General features: G+C 43.3%; 1 long non-coding RNA gene across 1 annotated transcript in view; it reads right to left on the bottom strand.

Annotated features, from left to right (window-relative positions):
• Positions 1-1,671: 1,671 nt before the first annotated feature.
• Positions 1,672-19,609, bottom strand: part of LOC140483057 (uncharacterized) — a 44,630-nt gene continuing 26,692 nt past the window's right edge. The window contains exons 2-3 of the long non-coding RNA XR_011961872.1: positions 18,416-18,521; positions 1,672-2,927 (exon numbers count right to left, since the gene is read on the bottom strand). This is a non-coding gene — a long non-coding RNA (uncharacterized lncRNA). The remainder of the gene's footprint in view (positions 2,928-18,415; positions 18,522-19,609) is intronic.

Below are 19,609 nucleotides of genomic sequence, written 5' to 3'. Positions count from 1 at the left end.
CATATCCCTGAACCCTTCCTATTCATATACCCATCCAAATACCTCTTAAATGTTGCAATTGTACCAGCTTCCACCACTTCCTCTGGCAGCTCATTCCATGCACGTGCCACCGTTTGGGTGAAAACGTTGCCCCGAGGTCTCATTTATATCTTTCTCCTCTCACCCTAAACCTATGCCCTCTAGTTCTGGACTCCCCGACCCCAGGGAAAAGAGTTTGCCTATTTATCCTATCCATGCCCCTCATAATTTTGTAAACCTCTATAAGGTCACCCCTCAGCCTCCGACGCTCCAGGGAAAACAGTCCCAGTCTGTTCAGCCTCTCCCTATAGCTCAAATCCTCCAACCCTGGCAACATCCTTGTAAATCTTTTCTGAACCTTTTGAAGTTTCACAACATCTTTCTGATAGGAAGGAGGCCAGAATTGCACACAATATTCCAACAGTGGCCTAACCAATGTCCTGTACAGCCGCAACATGACCTCCCAACTCCTGTACTCAATACTCTGACCAATAAAAGAAAGCATACCAAACACCTTCTTCACTATCCTATCCACCTGTGACTCCACTTTCAAGGAGCTATGAACCTGCACTCCAAGGTCTCTTTGTTCAGCAACACTCCCGAGGACCTCACCATTGAGTGTATAAGCCCTGCTAAGGTTTGCTTTCCCAAAATGCAGCACCTTGCATTTATCTAAATTAAACTCCATCTGCCACTTCTCAGCCCATTGGCCCATCTGGTCCAGATCCTGTTGTAATCTGAGGTAACACTCTTCGCTGTCCACTACACCTCCAATTTTGGTGTCATCTGCAAACTTACTAACTGTACCTCTTATGCTCGCATCCAAATCATTTATGTAAATGACAAAAAGTAGAGGACCCAACACCGATCCTTGTGGCACTCCACTGGTCACAGGCCTCCAGTTTGAAAAACAACCCTCCACCACCACCCTCTGTCTTCTACCTTTGAGCCAGTTCTGTATCCAAATGGCTAGTTCTCCCTGTATTCCATGAGATCTAACCTTGCTAATCAGTCTCCCATGGGGAACCTTGTCGTACGCCTTACTGAAGTCCATATAGATCACATCTACTGCTCTACCCTTATCAATTTTCTTTGTTTCTCTCTTCAACAAACTCAATCAAGTTTATGAACATGATTTCCCATGCACAAAGCCATGTTGACTATCCCTAATCAGTCCTTGCCTTTCCAAATAGATGTACATCCTGCCCCTCAGGATTCCCTCCAACAACTTACCCACCACTGAGGTCAGGCTCACCGATCTATAGTTCCCTGTCTTGTTTTTACCACCCTTCTTAAACAGTGGCACCACGTTTGCCAACCTCCAGTCTTCCGGCACCTCACCTGTGACTATCGATGATACAAATATCTCAGCAAGAGGCCCAGCAATCAGTTCTCTAGCTTCCCACAGAGTTCTCGGGTACACCTGATCAGGTCCTGGGGATTTATCCACCTTTAACCATTTCAAGACACCCAGGACTTCCTCCTCTGTAAACTGGACATTTTGCAAAATGTCATTGTTTGTGATTATGTTCTGTCAACAAATTCTCATATCAGAACTCAGGTGCTTTTGGGGAAGCATTCCAGTGCTTTGATCTCACACCTATAACAAACTCAGGTTCTACAACACACTACAGGGTGATGAAAACAATCGACTGGTGAAGAATTTGATTTTAATCTTTAGTTCAATGCCATACTCTTTCCAGACATAATCATGGAGTCATCCATAGGCACAGTTTTACTTCCATATGCATGCATTTATAATTTGATCAATAGTTGTAAATCTCACATACAAGTCTTCTGACATCCCCCAGGAAAAACTAGGCATCGAGCTCATAAAAAAAGGAAAACACAAACCCAGTATGCTTTAAGGAAAATGCAGAATGACTGATGGAATGCAAAATAGATGAACTGTAACATCTATCTGAGAGGCATGATACATGCTTTCACAATGTCCTGAATGTTTTTTCTACTGAGACAACAGGAGATGTTTCAGCATTCTCTTCAAACCAGTCTTGGTGCTGAAATTTGCAGAATCCCACTGAAATCTTGAAGACCTGATTATGGAGCTATTACCATTCATCTTCCATGTCACTTCAAGAAGATAAAATCACAGAACCAAGTCAAGTTAGGTCAAGAGATTTAAGGCAACAGTAGGGTTCTTCAGGAGTTTGAAATTTAGCCTTGGCTATGCCTAGTAAATTGATTTACCATATATTGGCCGGATCTTTAGATCTGACTTGTGTGGATTAAGCAATGGTCTGTCCAGTAGCCAGCTCCTTGTATGACAGGAGCCTCCTTGATATCAGTCTTCCCCTTCTGACTGACAAATACATAGTGAAAGAGATGCCAATGCTTAGGTCATAGCTATTCTTTGGTTGTCTTGTATTTCCCTTCCATGTTGAAATACGGTGTTGGTTTTAGCAACATCATACTTGGCACACAACAAAAGTAGGAGAATTCCATGTGTTTTCCTTTCCAACTCCATGTTGACTGATGATGCCTCTCCAGACAAAGTGGTTTTGTTTAACTCTGGCATTAAAATCACCCATTAGAATAATTTTGTTCACCTCAGAGATTGTTTGCAGAAGATAATCCAGGGCATCCTGGAACCTTTCCATAACATTGTTATTGATGGTTATTGTATCACCATTTGCACAAGATTTTTGTGTACTTCCCTTGTTAGTGCAAGGGAAGGTATTCATTGTTGTTTTTAAGGGGGCATTCCAGATTATTTGTAATCTATCACCTGAAACCAACTTCTGCCTCTCCATGTTTTATAGGCTGCTACAAAAATTTATTTTGCTCCTATTTCTTCAAACTGACCTTTTGCCTGTTAGTCTTGTTCCGATAACCAAAGGCAATGATGTCTGTGCCATACCAACTAAGTTGCATAGCCACTGAAAGTTTGTCTGAAATAAAACAAAATGATTAAGATGAATTACCAAATGAAACAGATGGCTTGCTGGACAGCACAATGACAGGAACATTATAAGGAGGCTTTATATTGGCCTTATGGAGAAAACCACACAATTGTACATCCTTAAATAGGGCATTTGGATTGTCACATAGTTCTGCCTGATGCTGCTCCTAGTTCAGGGCTAAAAGGTGCAACTAATCATCATCCAAGGACTGCCTACATGCAGGTTGAGGATCACGACTTCCAGTTTGACTGTACCTGTCACTACTGTACCATGTTATTTTGTTTGGATGTCTCACTTTACATCGAGAAATTTGATCATAATGGAGGAATAGGGCATGCTGCAGCCCCAATCTCTCAACTGCTTTCATATGATCCCAAAGGCAAGAAGGATCCAAGATGTCTAAGTAACTTACCAGCTGCAGTGGATGGTGAGTTCAAGGTGCCATTGCTCTATGCCAAAAATACAAAATACTTGACTTCCCAGGGCACAATGGACTTTATGTTGCTCTCCCAGCAACTATCCCTTTGCTGTTTGTTAGATGTTAACAACTTTCACCACAAGAAGGGGTGGCTAGAGCTTTAAGGGAGAAGCTAGAAACTCAGCGATCACTCTCTTTTTCACTAACAAGTCACAATTAGGACACATATGGTGAACAAAATAAGCAGTCAGCTCAACCTTTAAACATCAGCCAGATAATTCTTCCAATAAAATACAGAGTTCACAATGCCTGCACCTTTCTGTACATCTTAATTATAGAATATAGAACAATACAGCATAGTACAGGCCTTGATGTTGTGCCGACCTTTTATCCTACTCTAAGCTCAAACTGACCTACATAACCTTCATTTTACTATCATCCATGAGCTTATTCAAGAGTTGCTTAAATGTCCCTTATGTATCTGACTGTACTACCACTGCTGGCAGTGCATTCCATGCACCCACCACTCTCTGTGTAAAGCCCTGACCTCTGACATCTCCCCTAAACCTTCCTCCAATCACCTTTAGATTATGCCACCTTGTGATAGCCATTTCTACCCTGGGAAAAAAGTCTCTGACTATTCACTCTATCTATGCCTCTCATCATCTTGTACACCTTTATCAAATCAGCTCTCATCCTTCTTCGATCCAATGAGAAAAGCCATAGCTTCTCTGAGAATTTCCCTGAGAACATCTGTTCCCACTTAGGTGCCCCAGTTCCTGCCTAATAGCATTGTAATTCCCCCTCCCTCAATTAAATACTTTCCCATACTGTCTGCTCCTATTTCTCTCCATGATTATCATAAAGGTCAGGGAGTTAAGATCACAATCACCAAATCCAACAGGGCCTCCCCTCTAATCAGCCTATCTACATATTGAGTCAGGAATCCTTCCTCGATACACCTGACAAAAACTGCTCCATCCTAACTATTTGAACAAGACGGCTCCAATCAATATTAGGGAAGTTAAAGGCACCCATGACCACAACCCCGTTACCTCTGCACCTTTCCAAAGTCTACTTGCCAATCCGCTCCTCTGTGTTTCTGTTGCTACTAGGGGGTCTGTAGAAAACTCCCAATAAAATGACTGCTCCTTTCCTGTTTCTGATTCCACCCATATGGATTCTGTAGACAAACCCTCCTCGATGACCTCCCTTTCTACAGCCTTGATTAGCAATGCCACTCCCCAACCGCTTTTACCTACTCCTGTATTCCTTTGAAACATCTAAACCCTGGAACATCCAACAACCATTCCTGCCCTGTGATATCCAAGTCTATGTAATGGTTACAACATCATAGTTCCAAGTACTGATCCATGCTCTGAATTCATCACCCTTATTCCTGATACTTCTTGCGTTAAAACAGACACACTTCAACCCATCACTCTGACTGCAACTTTGTACTATCAACTGTCTATCCCTCCTCACAGACTTTCTGCATGCTGTATCTGGCTGTTCACTAGCTACTACATCCTCTGGTTCCCACCCTCTGCCAAACTAGCTTAAACGTTCCCAAAGAGTTCTAGCAAACCTCCAGCCCAGGATATTGGTGCCCAACAGTTTAGGTGCAACCCGTCTTCCTTGTACAGGTCCCAACTTCCCCAGAAGGTATCCCAATAATCCACATATCTGAAGCCCTCCCTCCTACACCAGCCCTGCAGCCACGTGTTCTTCTGCACTCATTCTCTGTTCCTAGCCTCACTATCCTGTGACACCGGTAGCAATCCTGAGATTACTATGCTGCTTGCCCTGCCTTCTAGCTTCCAACCTAACTCCCCATATTCTCTTTTCAAGTCCTCATCCCTTTTCCTAGCTATGACATCATTTGCAATCACTGAATCTCCTGTCTGTTCCTCTCAGCATTGAATCTCCTATCACTATTGCTCTTCGATTCTCCCTCCTTCCCTTCTGGGCCACAGAGCCAGGCTCAGTGCAAGAGACATTGCCACTGAAGCTTTCCCCTGGTAGGTCATTTCCCCCCACCAACAGTATCCAAAACTGTACACTTATTGTTGAGGGGTACAGCCTCAGTGGGACCCCGCACTGACTGCCTATTTCCTTTCCTGACAGCCGCCCAGCTACCTTTGTCCTGCAACTTAGCTGTGATGGCCTCCCAATAATGCCTCTATCACTCCCTCAGCCTCCCAAATGATCTAAAGTTTATCCAGCTCCAACCCCAGTTCCCTAACATGGTCTGTGAGGAGTTGGAGTTGGGTGCACTTCTCACAGGCAAAGTCAGCAGGGACACTAGTGGTGACCCCTACTTCCCACATCCTGGAACAGGAGCAGGCAACCACCCTAGCCTTGATCCCTTTTGCTCTAAATTGCCAAGAGAGATTGAATAAATAAATAAAAACTAACACCAAACCTTCTTTTATTTTGGTTAGAGAAGGAGGATGGGTGGGAGACACTACACGTGTAATGTCTCGGGTTCAGCCCGAATATATCAGTGAAAACGTTTTTTTACCTGTTTCTCGTTCTGTAGCAAATTGTGATGATGCACAAACATGGAGAACTCAATCTGTTTATGCACAATAACACACTAAGTTCATCAGTTCAGTGTATCCAGCCTAAAATGTTTTACTCAGCAGGGTACTCAATCATTTAAAAGTTTTAATTCTCCTTTGCGCCACTGACGGAACAGATTTCTTTTATACATGTTCCCTAAGAGTAGACAAACCTTTAAGTATTTTCCAAAATTAAAAACTGCTCAGGTTCACTTGTTTCTCTTAAGGTGGAGAGGGCAACATCCAGGCAAGTTGCATAACTGCATTTATTTCTATCCTTAAGGAAGTTTCAAGGCGTGGTTATGAAATTTTGCAGAACACTTGGGATTTTGCTTTCAATGCTTAAAAAAAACTAAGCTTTTTTTAAAACAAAAAAAAATTATATTATAGCTTCCCAGAGATCAAGCACTCCTGCCCTAGGTCATAGTTTTCAGATTGTGTTCTCTTTACATTTTCCAAGTTGGCATGCTGCGACTTCCCTCGAGGCAATGTGAGTGATGTGCACTCAGGGCATGTTCATCATTATGCAATGTGTTAAGATTGTTTAATTCCTTGGAGATATGACTGCAGAAGAACCACACAATACAGCGTAATGGAAGGGTTGGAAAATTCTGTAACTTCTCACAACAGGAGGGGCTGGTGGGGGTGGTGTTGCATAAAGGTTACATGAATAAGAACTTTTGCAAACCAAGATCGTGCTAAATTACAAAGTCTGTGTAGCTGGTCTTAATCAAATGCTGATAGTAAATATACTTTGTCAAAGGGGTAAAAAGAGAATGGATTGCATGAAGCATTCAGATTTTGATGCATTTTTTCCATGTCTCTGGTAAATACATTTATGAAAATTGTGACTCATAACTGGTGGTATGGCGAAACCAGAAGCACACTTTTGTAATTCTGGGAGAAAACTAGAAATTTGTAAAAGGTTTTGTCAGTATTCAAAAGGTGAATGAGAAATTAATACAATAATAGAATACAGCAGATGTTGGAAATCTGAAATATAAACAGAAAATGTTGTTCACACTCAGCAAGCCACACAGCAACTATGAAGTGAGAAACAGTTACATTTCTGGCTGATTGAAAAGTTCGAGATCTACCTGGCTTTAAGCAAGAATCTAAGCAGAAAAAGGGGAGGTGAAGAAAGAACAATAAGTGGATCTGTGAGAGAGTCAAAGATACATGAGATTAAATTACAAAATAGGTGCAAGATTAAGATAGATGCTACCAGAGCAAGTAAAGAACCAACATATGGATTTGAAAGAGATGTAAATGGAAAAAGCAAAATAATTACCAACAATTTTACCCAATAAAAGGAGAGAAGTCATCACGTGGATTTGTAGTATTTAATGTTAAGTCTGAAAGGCTACAGCTCTAGCTTATATTGAAGTTAGTGAAAAAGTGTAGGGGCTGAATACAGAGAGGTCAGACTCAGTATATGCAAAAGAATTAAAGTAACATGACAGAGAGCTCACAATTAGATTTACAGTTCAAACAGAGGTGTTCTATAAAGCAGACACATAATTTGCATTTAATATTTTTGATGTAAAAGAGATCACACCATAGCGATGAATGCAGCATATTAAGAGGAAGTTCAACTCGTTTACAACTGAAAGAAAAATGTTAGGATCCCGGACAGAGAGAAATGAAAAGACAGAAACGAGGGTTTGCATCTCTTATACTTGTGGCAGGTGGTTTGAGCAGGTAAGTGGTTGTTGGAAGTGACTGAGGATTGGAACAGATATGGCTGTCAACCATGGTGAAGGCAAATTTTCAGCTGAGGAAAACAAAAGTGCATTTATGAAAGATGGCAGTTTCAGAACAATTGTAATGGAGGGATAACTACTAGTAAAATCGACAGCATAATTAATGTTTCATCATTTCAGTTCTGGTGAAGGGATAGAGAGGGCCAAGCAAAAACAGGAAAAAAACAGGTGGAGAAGCAGTTATTGGGTTAACAACACATAACAGTATTAGATTCTAAAATCTTTGAACGAAATATACATTACCAATTTAACATTTCAGACAACCATCTGAAATATAAAGAAAATAAATTTATACAAGTTTTTATTTTTCCATTAAAAAAGAAAACAAATGAAAATACATAAATACTTTTTAGGATAATCTACCAGGGAAACAACAAAATTTGAAATTATTGATCAATGTCTATAACCACTGGAGAAAATGAGATAAAATTTGAGGTATTGAATGTGTTGTTTTGGTGTGGTATAGGAGATAGGAGGTGAGATCTGAAGGAGACTCAATGGGACAGTTCAGCAATTACAATCAGAATTATACAGGAGAATTTTAACCCCAAAAGATCGATGAGTTTCGGTCAGGTCAGAAATTAGAGCTTTAAAAATATGAATACTGATCCAAACCTGTCCATTTTACCAATGGCTGATGCAGCATGGGCACCTGCAATAAGTTGACACATTCCCAGGAAGGTGGCTGGTACTTTAAACATTGTACTGGGGTGGCTGAGCCTTATTTTTACACCTCATCTAAGCTTTAACCTTCAGCAGTCAGAAACCAGTAACCAGGCAGTTACACAATACCACCAACCTCCAAACCCCCATCACCAAGGTTTGACACTCCCTATCTATCTGAACTTTTCTGATCTGCATTCACCAAAGCCTCCAATGCTATTCTCAGGTCTCCAATTCCCCCAGATGCATGTGACACCCATCACTCTTCCTCCTCATACGTCCACCCAGCCACCACAAATTTCAATCTCCTTTCTGGGTGGCACGGTGGCACAGTGGTTAGCACTACTGCCTCACAGTGCCAGAGACCCGGGTTCAATTCCCGACTCAGGCAAATGTCTGTGTGGAGTTTGTATATTCTCCCCGTGTCTGCGTGGGTTTCCATCGGGTGCCCTGGTTTCCTCCCACAGTCTAAAAATGTGTAGGTTAGGTGAATTGGCCATGCTAAATTGCCCGTAGTGTTAGGTAAAGGGGTAAATGTAGGGGAATGGGTCTGCATGGATTGCTCTTCGGAGGGTCAGTGTGGACTTGTTGGGCTGAAGGGCCTGTTTCCACACTGTAAGTAATCTACTCTGCACAGGTCTCTGACTCCATCCCCTCCAGTCCACATTCCTCCATCCTTTTCACCACCATTACAAATCTCTGACTTCCTGCCGAAACTACTAGACCCCGCTGGATCAGATGCTCTTAGGATTCTAGGATTACTACAAAATTAACCTGAATTTCCCCACATTCCCCAGAATTAATCCCTACACCCTCCTTTCTTCATAGATGTGAGTTTTTAAAAGAAAGAATATTGTTATCATTTTAAATGAACTTGGTGACTATAGCACCATACATAAGACATTTAGAGTCATAGAAATAGAGTTCATCACATTATAACAAGAGGTTATTACTTTTATTGCAAGAGTTCACCAAATCTTACTACAGGCGTTCACAAAGGTATAATGTGTGTAATCATTTTGCAGATTTTCCTGTATATATTAATGAAGTAGTTTGTAAAATTATTTTATAAACTGATAGAATTTAAAAATAGTGAATCTCACAAGCCAATTATATCAACATCCTAGAAGTTATCACTGATCAGAAACTGAATTAAATAGCCTTGCAAATACTGTGGCTGTGATGGCAAGGCAGAATCTGGGAATTCTGAGATGCAGAGTACACCTCCTTAGAGCTCACCCACCAACTACAAGGAACAAATCATTATTGTGATGTAATCCTCTACATAGGGTTGTTGATGCAGCTGCACACAAGAAGCTCAAAAACATCCAGGATATATCAGCCCATTTAAATTTCACCCCATCACCAGTGCACAGCGGCAGCAGTGTTTATTATGCACAAGATACACTGAAGCAAGTCATCAAGTTTCCTTTGACAGAACATTCCAAACCAACAATCTCTACCACCTTGAAGAACAAGGGCAGCAGATATATGGGTACACCACCTTTCTGAGTTTGAATCCCACCATGATAGATGCAGAAATTTGAAATTAATAAAAATCTGGAATACAAAGCTTAGTCTAATGGCAACTATGTGACCACTGTCAATTCTTGTAGAAACCCACCTGGTTCACTAGGGAAGGAAATCTACCAACCTTCCTGGTCTAACCAACATGTGGCCAGATCCACAGCAATGTAGGTGACACTTAATTGCCCTCTGAGTAATTAGGCAAGGACAATTAATGCTGCCCGAGCCAGCACTGACCATATCCCATTAACAAATAGGGGGAAAATTGCTACCCATTGTTTCCCTTTCAAGGTTTACACTATCCTGACTTGGAATTATCTTGTGGCCCTTTCACAATTGCTGGGTCAATAAACTTGAAACTCTTTTTCTCCAAGCATTCCGGATGTGCCCACATCAGATGGACTGCAGTGTACGAGAAGGCAGTTCACCACTACTTTTTGAAAAGCAATGAGAGATGAGCAACAAACATGTGAAAAAATGCAAAACCTATTGAAAATCGTTGATGTCTGGACTGTTGTTGTTACTCTTTGCTGTTTGATTTCACATATCGCTGAACATCAGAGTGAGTCTGGGAAAATTAACAAACAGTGAAATTCACAATTAATCTTGTAGGAACCTGTTTGGGAGAGGTCACAGAACAGAAACAGAAGTGAATATTTAAGCATGGCCTTACAGTAAGTCTGCAGTAGTGAGTAGAGTGGATTCTTTCTTAATTATATGTTTTATTGAAATATGTCTTTTGATTAAACTTAAAATTTAAGCCATAGCTATTAATTTAAACTGGAGCAGTGTTTTGGAGAGGAATAAGATGGTGTTATTTTCTGGGTCTGTAGATTGTGAAGGAGCAAAACTGGCCTTTAGAAGAGTGATATGCTCTTCTTGTCAGATGTGGGAGTTTAGGGAGAGTTTACGAGTTACAGAGGAGTATATTTGCAATAAATGCCATTGGTTGCGAATCCTATCAGATCAAATGGATCGGTTGGATAGACAGTTAAAGGCAATGAGGAATTTACAAGAGCAAGGGATGTGATGGATGGCAGTAAAAGGAAGGGGGAAAAGTCACAGATACAGTCACATAGATGCATTAACTCCAGGAAAGGTAAGAGAGGTAGGCAGTTAGTGCAGGAGTTTTCTGTGACTATCACCATTTCAAACAAGTACACTTTTTTTGGAAAATGTGGGGGGTGATGGATTCTCAGGGGAATGTAGCACAAACAGCCAAGCTTTTGGTTTTGAGATTGGCTCTAACGCAATGAGGGGTACGTCAGGTTCCAAGTGATCAATTGTGTTAGGGGATTCTCTAGACCAAGGTACAGACTGACGTTCCTGTGGCCAGCAGCAAAAAATCAGAATGGTGTGTTGCTTCCCTAGTGCCAAGATCAAGGATGTCTCAGAGAGGGTGCAGAATGTTCTCAAAGGGGAGAGGGGCCAGCAGGAGGTCATTGTACACATTGGAACCAACAACATAGTAAGGAAAAGGTTGAGATTCTGAAGGGAGATTACAGAGAGTTAGGCAGGAATTTAAAAGGTAGGCCCTCAAGAGTAGTAATATCTGGATTACTCCTGGTGCTATGAGCTAGTGAGGGCAGGAATAGGAAGATAGAGCAGATGAATGCATGTCTGAGGAGCTGGTGTATGGGAGAAGGATTCACACTTTTGGATCATTGGAATCTCTTTTGGGTAGAAGTGACCTGTACAAGAAGGACGGATTGCACCTAAATTGGAAGGGGACTAATATATTCACAAGAGATTTGTTAGAGCTGCTCAGGAGGATTTATACTAGTAAGGTGGTGGTGTGTGGGTGTGATGGGGGTGGTGGGGGGGTTGGGTTTGGGACCCAGGGAGATAGTGAGGAAAGAGATCAATCTGAGACTGGTACAGTTGAGAGCAGAAGCGAGTCAAACAGTCAGGGCAGGCAAGGACAAAGCAGAGAACAAGGTAGGACTGACAAATTAAACTGCATTTATTTCAATGCAAGGGGCCTAACAGGGAAGGCAGATGAACTCAGGGCATTGTTAGGAACATGGGACTGGGATAACATAGCATTTATGAAACATGGATGGACAGGACTGACAGCTTAATATTCCAGGATACAAATGCTATAGGAAGGATAGAAAGGGAGGCAAGAGAGGAGGGGGAGTGGTGTTTTTGATAAGGGATAGAATTACAGCTGTACTGAGGGAGGATATTCCCGGAAATACATCCAGAGAAGTTATTTGGGTGGAGCTGAGAAATAAGAAAAGTGATGATCATCTTATTGGGATGGTGTTATAGACCCATAATTGTCAGAGGGAAATTGAGAAACAAATTTGTAAGGAGATCTCAGCTATCTGTAAGAATAATAGGGTGGTTATGGTAGGTGATTTTAACTTTCCAAACAGAGACTGGGACTGCCATAGTGTTAAGGGTTTAGATGGAGAGGAATTTGTTAAGTATGTACAAGAACATTTTCTGATTCAGTATGTGGATGTACCTAGTACAGAAGGTGCAAAACTTGACCTACTCTTGGAAAATTAGGTAGGGCAGGTGACTGAGGTGTCAGTGGGGGAGCACTTTGGGGCCAGCGACCATAATTCTATTAGATTTAAAATAATGATGGAAAAGGATAGACCAGATCTAAAAGCTGAAGTTCCAAATTGGAAAAAGAAATTGCTATTAGGCATGAACTTCCAAAAGCTGATTGGGGGCAGATGTTCACAGGTAAAGGCTGAAAAATGGGAAGCCTTCAGAAATGAGAGAACGAGAGTCCAGAGAAAGGATATTCCTGTTAGGGTGAAAGGGAAGGTTGGTAGGTAAAGGGAATGCTGGATGACTAAAAAAATTGAGGGTTTGGTTACGAAAAAGAAAAAAGCATATGTCAGGTATGGACAGATCAAGTGAATCCTTAGAAGAGTATAAAGGCAGTAAGAGTATACTTAAGAGGGAAATCAGGAGGGCAAAAAGGGGACATGAGATAGCTTTGGCAAATAGGATTAAGAAGAATCCAAAGGGTTTTTACAAATACATTAAAGACAAAAGAGTAACTAGGGAGAGAATAGGGCCCCTCAAAGATCTGCAAGGCAGCCTTTGTGTGGAGCTGCAGAAAATGGGGGAGATACTAAACGAGTATTTGGCAGCAGTATTTACTGTGGAAAAGGACATGAAAGTTATAGAATGCTAGGGAATGTTAGGGAAATAGATGGTGACATCTTTAAAAATGTCCATGTTACAGAGGAGGAAGTGCTAGATGTATTGAAATGCACAAAAGTGGATAAATCCCCAGGAAATGATCAGGTGTACCCGAGAACTCTGTGGGAAGCTAGGGAAGGGATTGCTGGGTCTCTTACTGAAATATTTGTATCATCGATAGGCACAGGTAAGGTGCCAGAAGACTGGAGGTTGGCTAACGTGGTGCCATTATTTAAGAAAGGTGGTAAGGACAAGCCAGGGAACTATAGACCAGTGAGCCTGACGTCAATGGTGGGCAAATTGTTGGAGGGAACCTGAGGGACAGGATGTACATGTATTTGGAAAAGCAAGGACTGAATAGGGATAGTCAACATGGCTTTGTGCATGGGAAATCAAGTCTCACAAACTTGATTGAGTTTTTTGACAAAATAACAAAGAGGATTGAGGAGGGCACAGCGGTAGATATGATCTATATGGATTTCAGCAAGACGTTCGACAAGGTTCCCCATGGGAGACTAGTTAGCAAGGTTAGATCTCATGGAATACAGGGAGAACTAGCCATTTGGATACAGAACTGGCTCAAAGGTAGAAGACAGAGCGTGGTGGCGGAGGGTTGTTTTTCAGACTGAAGGCCTGTGAGCAGTGGAGTGCCACAAGGATGCTGGATCCACTACTTTTCATCATTTATATAAATGATTTGGATGTGAGCATAAGAGGTATAGTTAGTAAGTTTGCAGATAACACCAAAATTGGAGGAGTAGTGGACAGCAAAGAAGGTTACCTCAGATTACAATGGGATCATGATCAGACGGGCCAATGGGCTGAGAAGTGGCAGATGGAGTTTAATTCAGATAAATGAAATGTGCTTAGTTTGGGAAAGGAAACCTGAGCGTCGGAGGCTGAAGGGTGACCTTATAGAGGGGCATGGATAGGATAAAAAGACAAAGTCCTTTCCCTGGGGTGGGGAATTAGAGAGTGTAAGTTTAGGGTGAGAAGGGAAAAATATAAAAGAGACCTAAGGGGCAACTTTTTCACGCAGAGGGAGGTACGTGTGTGGAATGAGCTGCCAGAGGAAGTGGTGGAGGCTGGTATAATTGCAACATTTAAGAGGCATTTGGATGGGTAGATGAATCAGAAGGGTTTGGAGGGATATGGGCCGGGTGCTGGCAGGTGGGACTAGATTGGGTTGGGATATCTGGTCGGCATGGAGGGATTGGACCGATGGGTCTGTTTCTGTGTTTATTGGGCATTGGCACCAATATGGTAGAGTCATAGAGCTGTCCTTCCGAATACTCTGACATGCCTACATATTTAATTCCCAGTCATGGCCATTCTGCAACCATATATTCGTGATGGCTATTAAATCATTCAAAGTTTGGGAGAGGATTTGTAGCTCGGGTGCTCGTTGTTGTGGTTCTGTTCGCCGAGCTGGGAATTTGTCTTGCAAACGTTTCGTCCCCTGTCTAGGTGACATCCTCAGTGCTTGGGAGCCTCCTGTGATGCGCTTCTGTGCTGTTTCCTCCAGCATTTATAGCGGCCTGTCTCTGCCGCTTCCGGTTGTCAGTTCGAGCTGTCCGCTGTAGTGGCCGGTATATTGGGTCCAGGTTGATGTGTTTGTTGATAGAGTCTGTGGAAGAGTGCCATGCCTCCAGGAATTCCCTGGCTGTTCTCTCTTTGGCTTGCCCTATAATGGTAGTGTTGTCCCAGTCGAATTCATGTTGCTTGTCGTCTGTGTGTGTGGCTACTAAGGATAGCTGGTCGTGTCGTTTCATGGCTAGTTGGTGTTCGTGTATACGGATCGTTAACTGTCTTCCTGTTTGTCCTATGTAGTGTTTTGTGCAGTCCTTGCATGGGATTTTGTACACTACATTAGTTTTGCTCATGCTGGGTATCGGGTCCTTCGTTCTGGTGAGTTGTTGTCTGAGCGTGGCTGTTGGTTTGTGTGCTGTTATGAGTCCTAGTGGTCGCAGTAGTCTGGCTGTCAGTTCAGAAATGCTCCTGATGTATGGTAGTGTGGCTAGTCCTTTGGGTTGCTGCATGTCCTCGTTCCATTGTCTCTCCCTTAGGCATCTGTTGATGAAATTGCGAGGGTATCCGTTTTTGGCGAATACTTTGTATAGGTGTTCCTCTTCCTCTTTTTGTAGTTCTGGTGTGCTGCAGTGTGTTGTGGCCCTTTTGAATAGTGACCTGATGCATTTCGTTTGTGTGTGTTGGGGTGGTTGCTTTCATAGTTTAGGACTTGGTCTGTGTGTGTGGCTTTCCTGTAAACCTTTGTGGTGAATTCTCCATTCGGTGTTCTCTGTACCATCACGTCTAGGAATGGGAGTTGGTTGTCCTTTTCTTCCTCTCTAGTGAATCAGGCCACAACACACTACAGCACACCCGAACTACAAAAAGAGGAAGAGGAACACCTATACAAAATATTCGCCAAAAACAGATACCCACGCAATTTCATCAACAGATGCCTAAGGGAGAGACAACGGAACGAGGACATGCTGCAACCCAAAGGACTAGCCACACTACCATACATCAGGAGCATTTCTGAACTGACAGCCAGACTACTGCGACCACTAGGACTCATAACAGCACACAAACCAACAGCCACGCTCAGACAACAACTCACCAGAACAAAGGACCCGATACCCAACATGAGCAAAACCAATGTAGTGTACAAAATCCCATGCAAGGACTGCACAAAACACTACATAGGACAAACAGGAAGACAGCTAACGATCCGCATCCATGAACACCAACTAGCCACGAAACGACACGACCAGCTATCCTTAGTAGCCACACACACAGACGACAAGCAACATGAATTCAACTGGGACAACACTACCATTATAGGGCAAGCCAAAGAGAGAACAGCCAGGGAATTCCTAGAGGCACGGCACTCATCCACAGACTCTATCAACAAACACATCAACCTGGACCCAATATACCGGCCACTACAGCGGACAGCTCGAACTGACAACCAGAAGCGGCAGAGACAGGCCACTATAAATGCTGGAGGAAACAGCACAGAAGCGCTTCACAGGAGGCTCCCAAGCACTGAGGATGTCACCTAGACAGGGGACGAAACATTTGCAAGACAAATTCCCAGCTCAGCGAACAGAACCACAACTATTAAATCATATTCGTTCACGATGATTTGTGCCATTAACTCATCAACCTTGTTACGAATGCTACAAGCATTCAGGTAAAGTGCCTTTCTGCTAATTTTTTTACTGTCATGATTCACAACATCTCTAATATCTCCTGAATTGTCCTTCATTTTTGCTTCTTTCATAGTCTGCCCTGAACTTAAACCCTCCTGCATACATACTAACCTGCTACTTACCTTTTCATTTATCACCATATTTCCTGTTGCTTTCCCTTTCCCTTCCTCCCCGAGTTACAAGTTTAAAGTCGTAGTGACCACCCTGTTTATCCTTTTCACGAGAACGCTGGTTCCAGATCGGTTCAGGTGGAGACCGTCCCATCGATACAGATCCCCCGGATCCAAATCTGATGCCAATGCCCCATGAAATGGAACCCCTTTTTCCCACACCATTCCCTTAGCCATGTCTTTACTTCCCTAATTGTCTTGTCCCGAAGTCAATTTGCACATGGCTCAGGCAAAAGCTGGAGATTATGACCCTAGAGGACCTGTTCCTTAACTGTGTTCCTAGTGCTCGATAATCCCCAAACAGGTCCCCATCCTACCCAACGTGGACCACAACTGGATCCTCCCCCTCCCGCTCCAGTGGTCTTTCAAGCCAGTCAGAGATATCCTGCACCCTGGTACCGGGCAGGCAACACATCATGTGGGACTCCTAATCCGGCTCACAAACAATACTGTCCCCCTAATTATACAATCCCCTATAACTACCACTTGTCTTTTAGCTCCCCTCTCTTGAATGGCCTTCTGCACCGTGGTGCCATGGTCAGTTGGTTCACCCTCCCCGCAGACCTTTTCCTTGCCCACACAGGGAGCAAGAATCTCATACCTGTTGGACCACCTCACTTATATGCAGCTTGCTATTTTTCTAGGCAGAGAGAGAAATTAGACATCAATAATTCCCAATCCAACGTGTGGTGCTAGAGAGGCACAGCAGGTCAGGCAGCATCCAAGGAGCAGAAGAATCGATGTTTTGGGCAAGAGTCCTTCATCAGAAATTAGGCTTGTGAGCTGAGGGATAGAAAGATAAATGGGAGGGGAGGGGTGGGACTGGGAGGTGTGAGGGTAGCTGAGAGTGTGATAGGAGGTGGGGGTAATGGTGATAGGTCGGTGATGGACTGTCACCCTCAATAATTTCGCCTTTGAATCCTCCCACTTCCTCCAGACGAAAGGGGTAGCTATGGGCACCCACATGGGCCCCAGCTAAGCCTGAGTCTTTGTCAGTTATGTGGAACAGTCCATCTTCCACAGTTACATTGGCAGAACCCCCCTGGTCCTCACCTTCCATCCCACCAACTTCCGTATACAACACATCATGCTCTGCCATTTTTGCCACCTACAAACAGACCCCACCACCAGAGATATATTACCCTCCTCTATCCGCTTTCCATAAAGACCATTCCTTCCGCGATTCCCTTGCCAAGTCCACGCCCCCCACCAACTCACCCTCCCCTCCCAGCACCTTCCCCTGCCACCGTAGGAATTGCAAAACCTGTGCCCACACCTCCCCTGTCACCTCCATCCAAAGCCCCAAAAGAGCCTTCCACATCCAAAGTTTCACCTGCACTTCCACACGTCAGTTACTGTATCTGTTGCTCCCGATGCAGTCTCCTCTATGTTGGGGAGACAGGACGCCTACTTGCAGAGGGCTTCAAAAGAATATCTCCAACCAACCCCACTGGCCTGTGGCCGAACACTTCAACTCCGCCAAGGACATGTAGGTTCTAAGCCTCCTCCACTGCCACACCAGGAGGAAGAACGCCTCATCTTCCGTCTTGTGACGCTCCAACCACATGGCATCAATGTGGACTTCACTAGTTTCCCTATTTCCCTCGCTCACCTTATCCTAGTTCCAACGTTCCAACTCGGCACCGCCCTCATGACCTGTCCGACCCGTCCATCTTCCTTCCCACCTACCTGCTCCACAATCCTCTCTAACCTATCACCATTACCCCCACCTCCATCTATCTATCGCACTCTAAGCTACCTTCCCCCCCAACCCCAGCCCGCTCCATTTATCTCTCTACCCCCTCGGCTCACAAGCCTCATTCCTGATGAAGGGCTCTTGCCTGAAACATTGATTCTCCTGCTCCTCGGATGCTGCCTGACCTGCTGCGCCTTTCCAGCACTACACTCTTGACGCGATCTCCAACATCTGCAGTCTTCACTTTCTCCTTATCAATAATTCTCAATACAAAAATCGGAGAAGGTACCTGGTGTCTGCAGCTCACCACTTGAATCTTCAGGCTTTCATCTTCACCAGCATTCCCCAACAGCTTAGAGCATGTTCCATGGGCAGCAACTGCCTGCATTCTTCATCTAAGGCGATTTTGATTTTATTGTCACATGTTCTCAAGTACATAAATACAGGAGTACAATGAAAAGTGTATAATGTCGCTACACAAGGCGCTATCTTATGTACAAGTACCTAGGTACAGTATTATTTAGAACAAAGTTAAAAGTTAAACATTGCAGTAATTATAGTATAGTGTAAAACATATGAAGTAAGGTTAAAAGTTACATATCACAGACCTTCTTAGTTTTAAGTTGAAGAACAAAGAAATAAAGCTGAAAGTTCAAACATCACAGTCTTTCTTAAGTCCCTAATGCCCTGTGAGGAATCACCTCGAGACGGGAAGTCCACACAGTCTCTTGACCGCCATGGTGATCTTTTGATGGTACGTGATTGGCATCGGACACACACTAACCATTCTACATCTGCGTGACACAACTCCCATTCACTTATAATAATGTCGACTACTTCAAACTGCACAATGGACCTCACTGCAATATTGCTGCAAGCCATTCTGCATACAGGGGCAGGCACCTACCACATACATTGGAACAAGGTGAATCTCAGGGTTATTAGTTTGTTATCAAAGTGCTCAATCTTTTCACACCTACTTGGATATTCACTGCCTTGTCTTGCTTTCCCTTTTTGCATATTGTTGCATTATTCAGATCTAGATGCTCACTGTGCTTCTGTTTCTCCTTGTTTTTTAGGGCAAGCACAAAGCTAGGCATCTTGTCATGGTTGTCGACATAGAAAAGTGGGTGGACATGTTGCTATAGGGCACCTTGCTACATCATGTCACAACTGCAGCCTGTTCCAGCAGTTTATTCGGCAAACACACTGCATGTGCTTCAACCAAATTACTATGTCCCAATGTCCAAGGGGAGCAATCCTCCATCAACTCAAGGTGGAATGTTGTCAGTCAGTCAGTCCCACCACAGTGCATTAAGGGCACTGCCTGATCTTAGTTCAGAGGCTTGGACATGCCCTGTCAGATACTTGGAGTGGATTAGTGGTGCTGGAAGAGCACAGCAGTTCAGGCAGCATCCGAGGAGCAGTAAAATTGAAGTTTCGGGCAAAAGTCCTTCATCAGGAATACAGGAGATACTTGGAG

The sequence above is a fragment of the Chiloscyllium punctatum genome, chromosome 11 (genome assembly GCF_047496795.1).
Source record: "Chiloscyllium punctatum isolate Juve2018m chromosome 11, sChiPun1.3, whole genome shotgun sequence".
Classification (NCBI taxonomy): domain Eukaryota; kingdom Metazoa; phylum Chordata; class Chondrichthyes; order Orectolobiformes; family Hemiscylliidae; genus Chiloscyllium; species Chiloscyllium punctatum.
The sequence above is the reverse complement of the archived record's forward strand: the minus strand, read 5'-3'. Positions and strand labels throughout refer to the sequence as shown.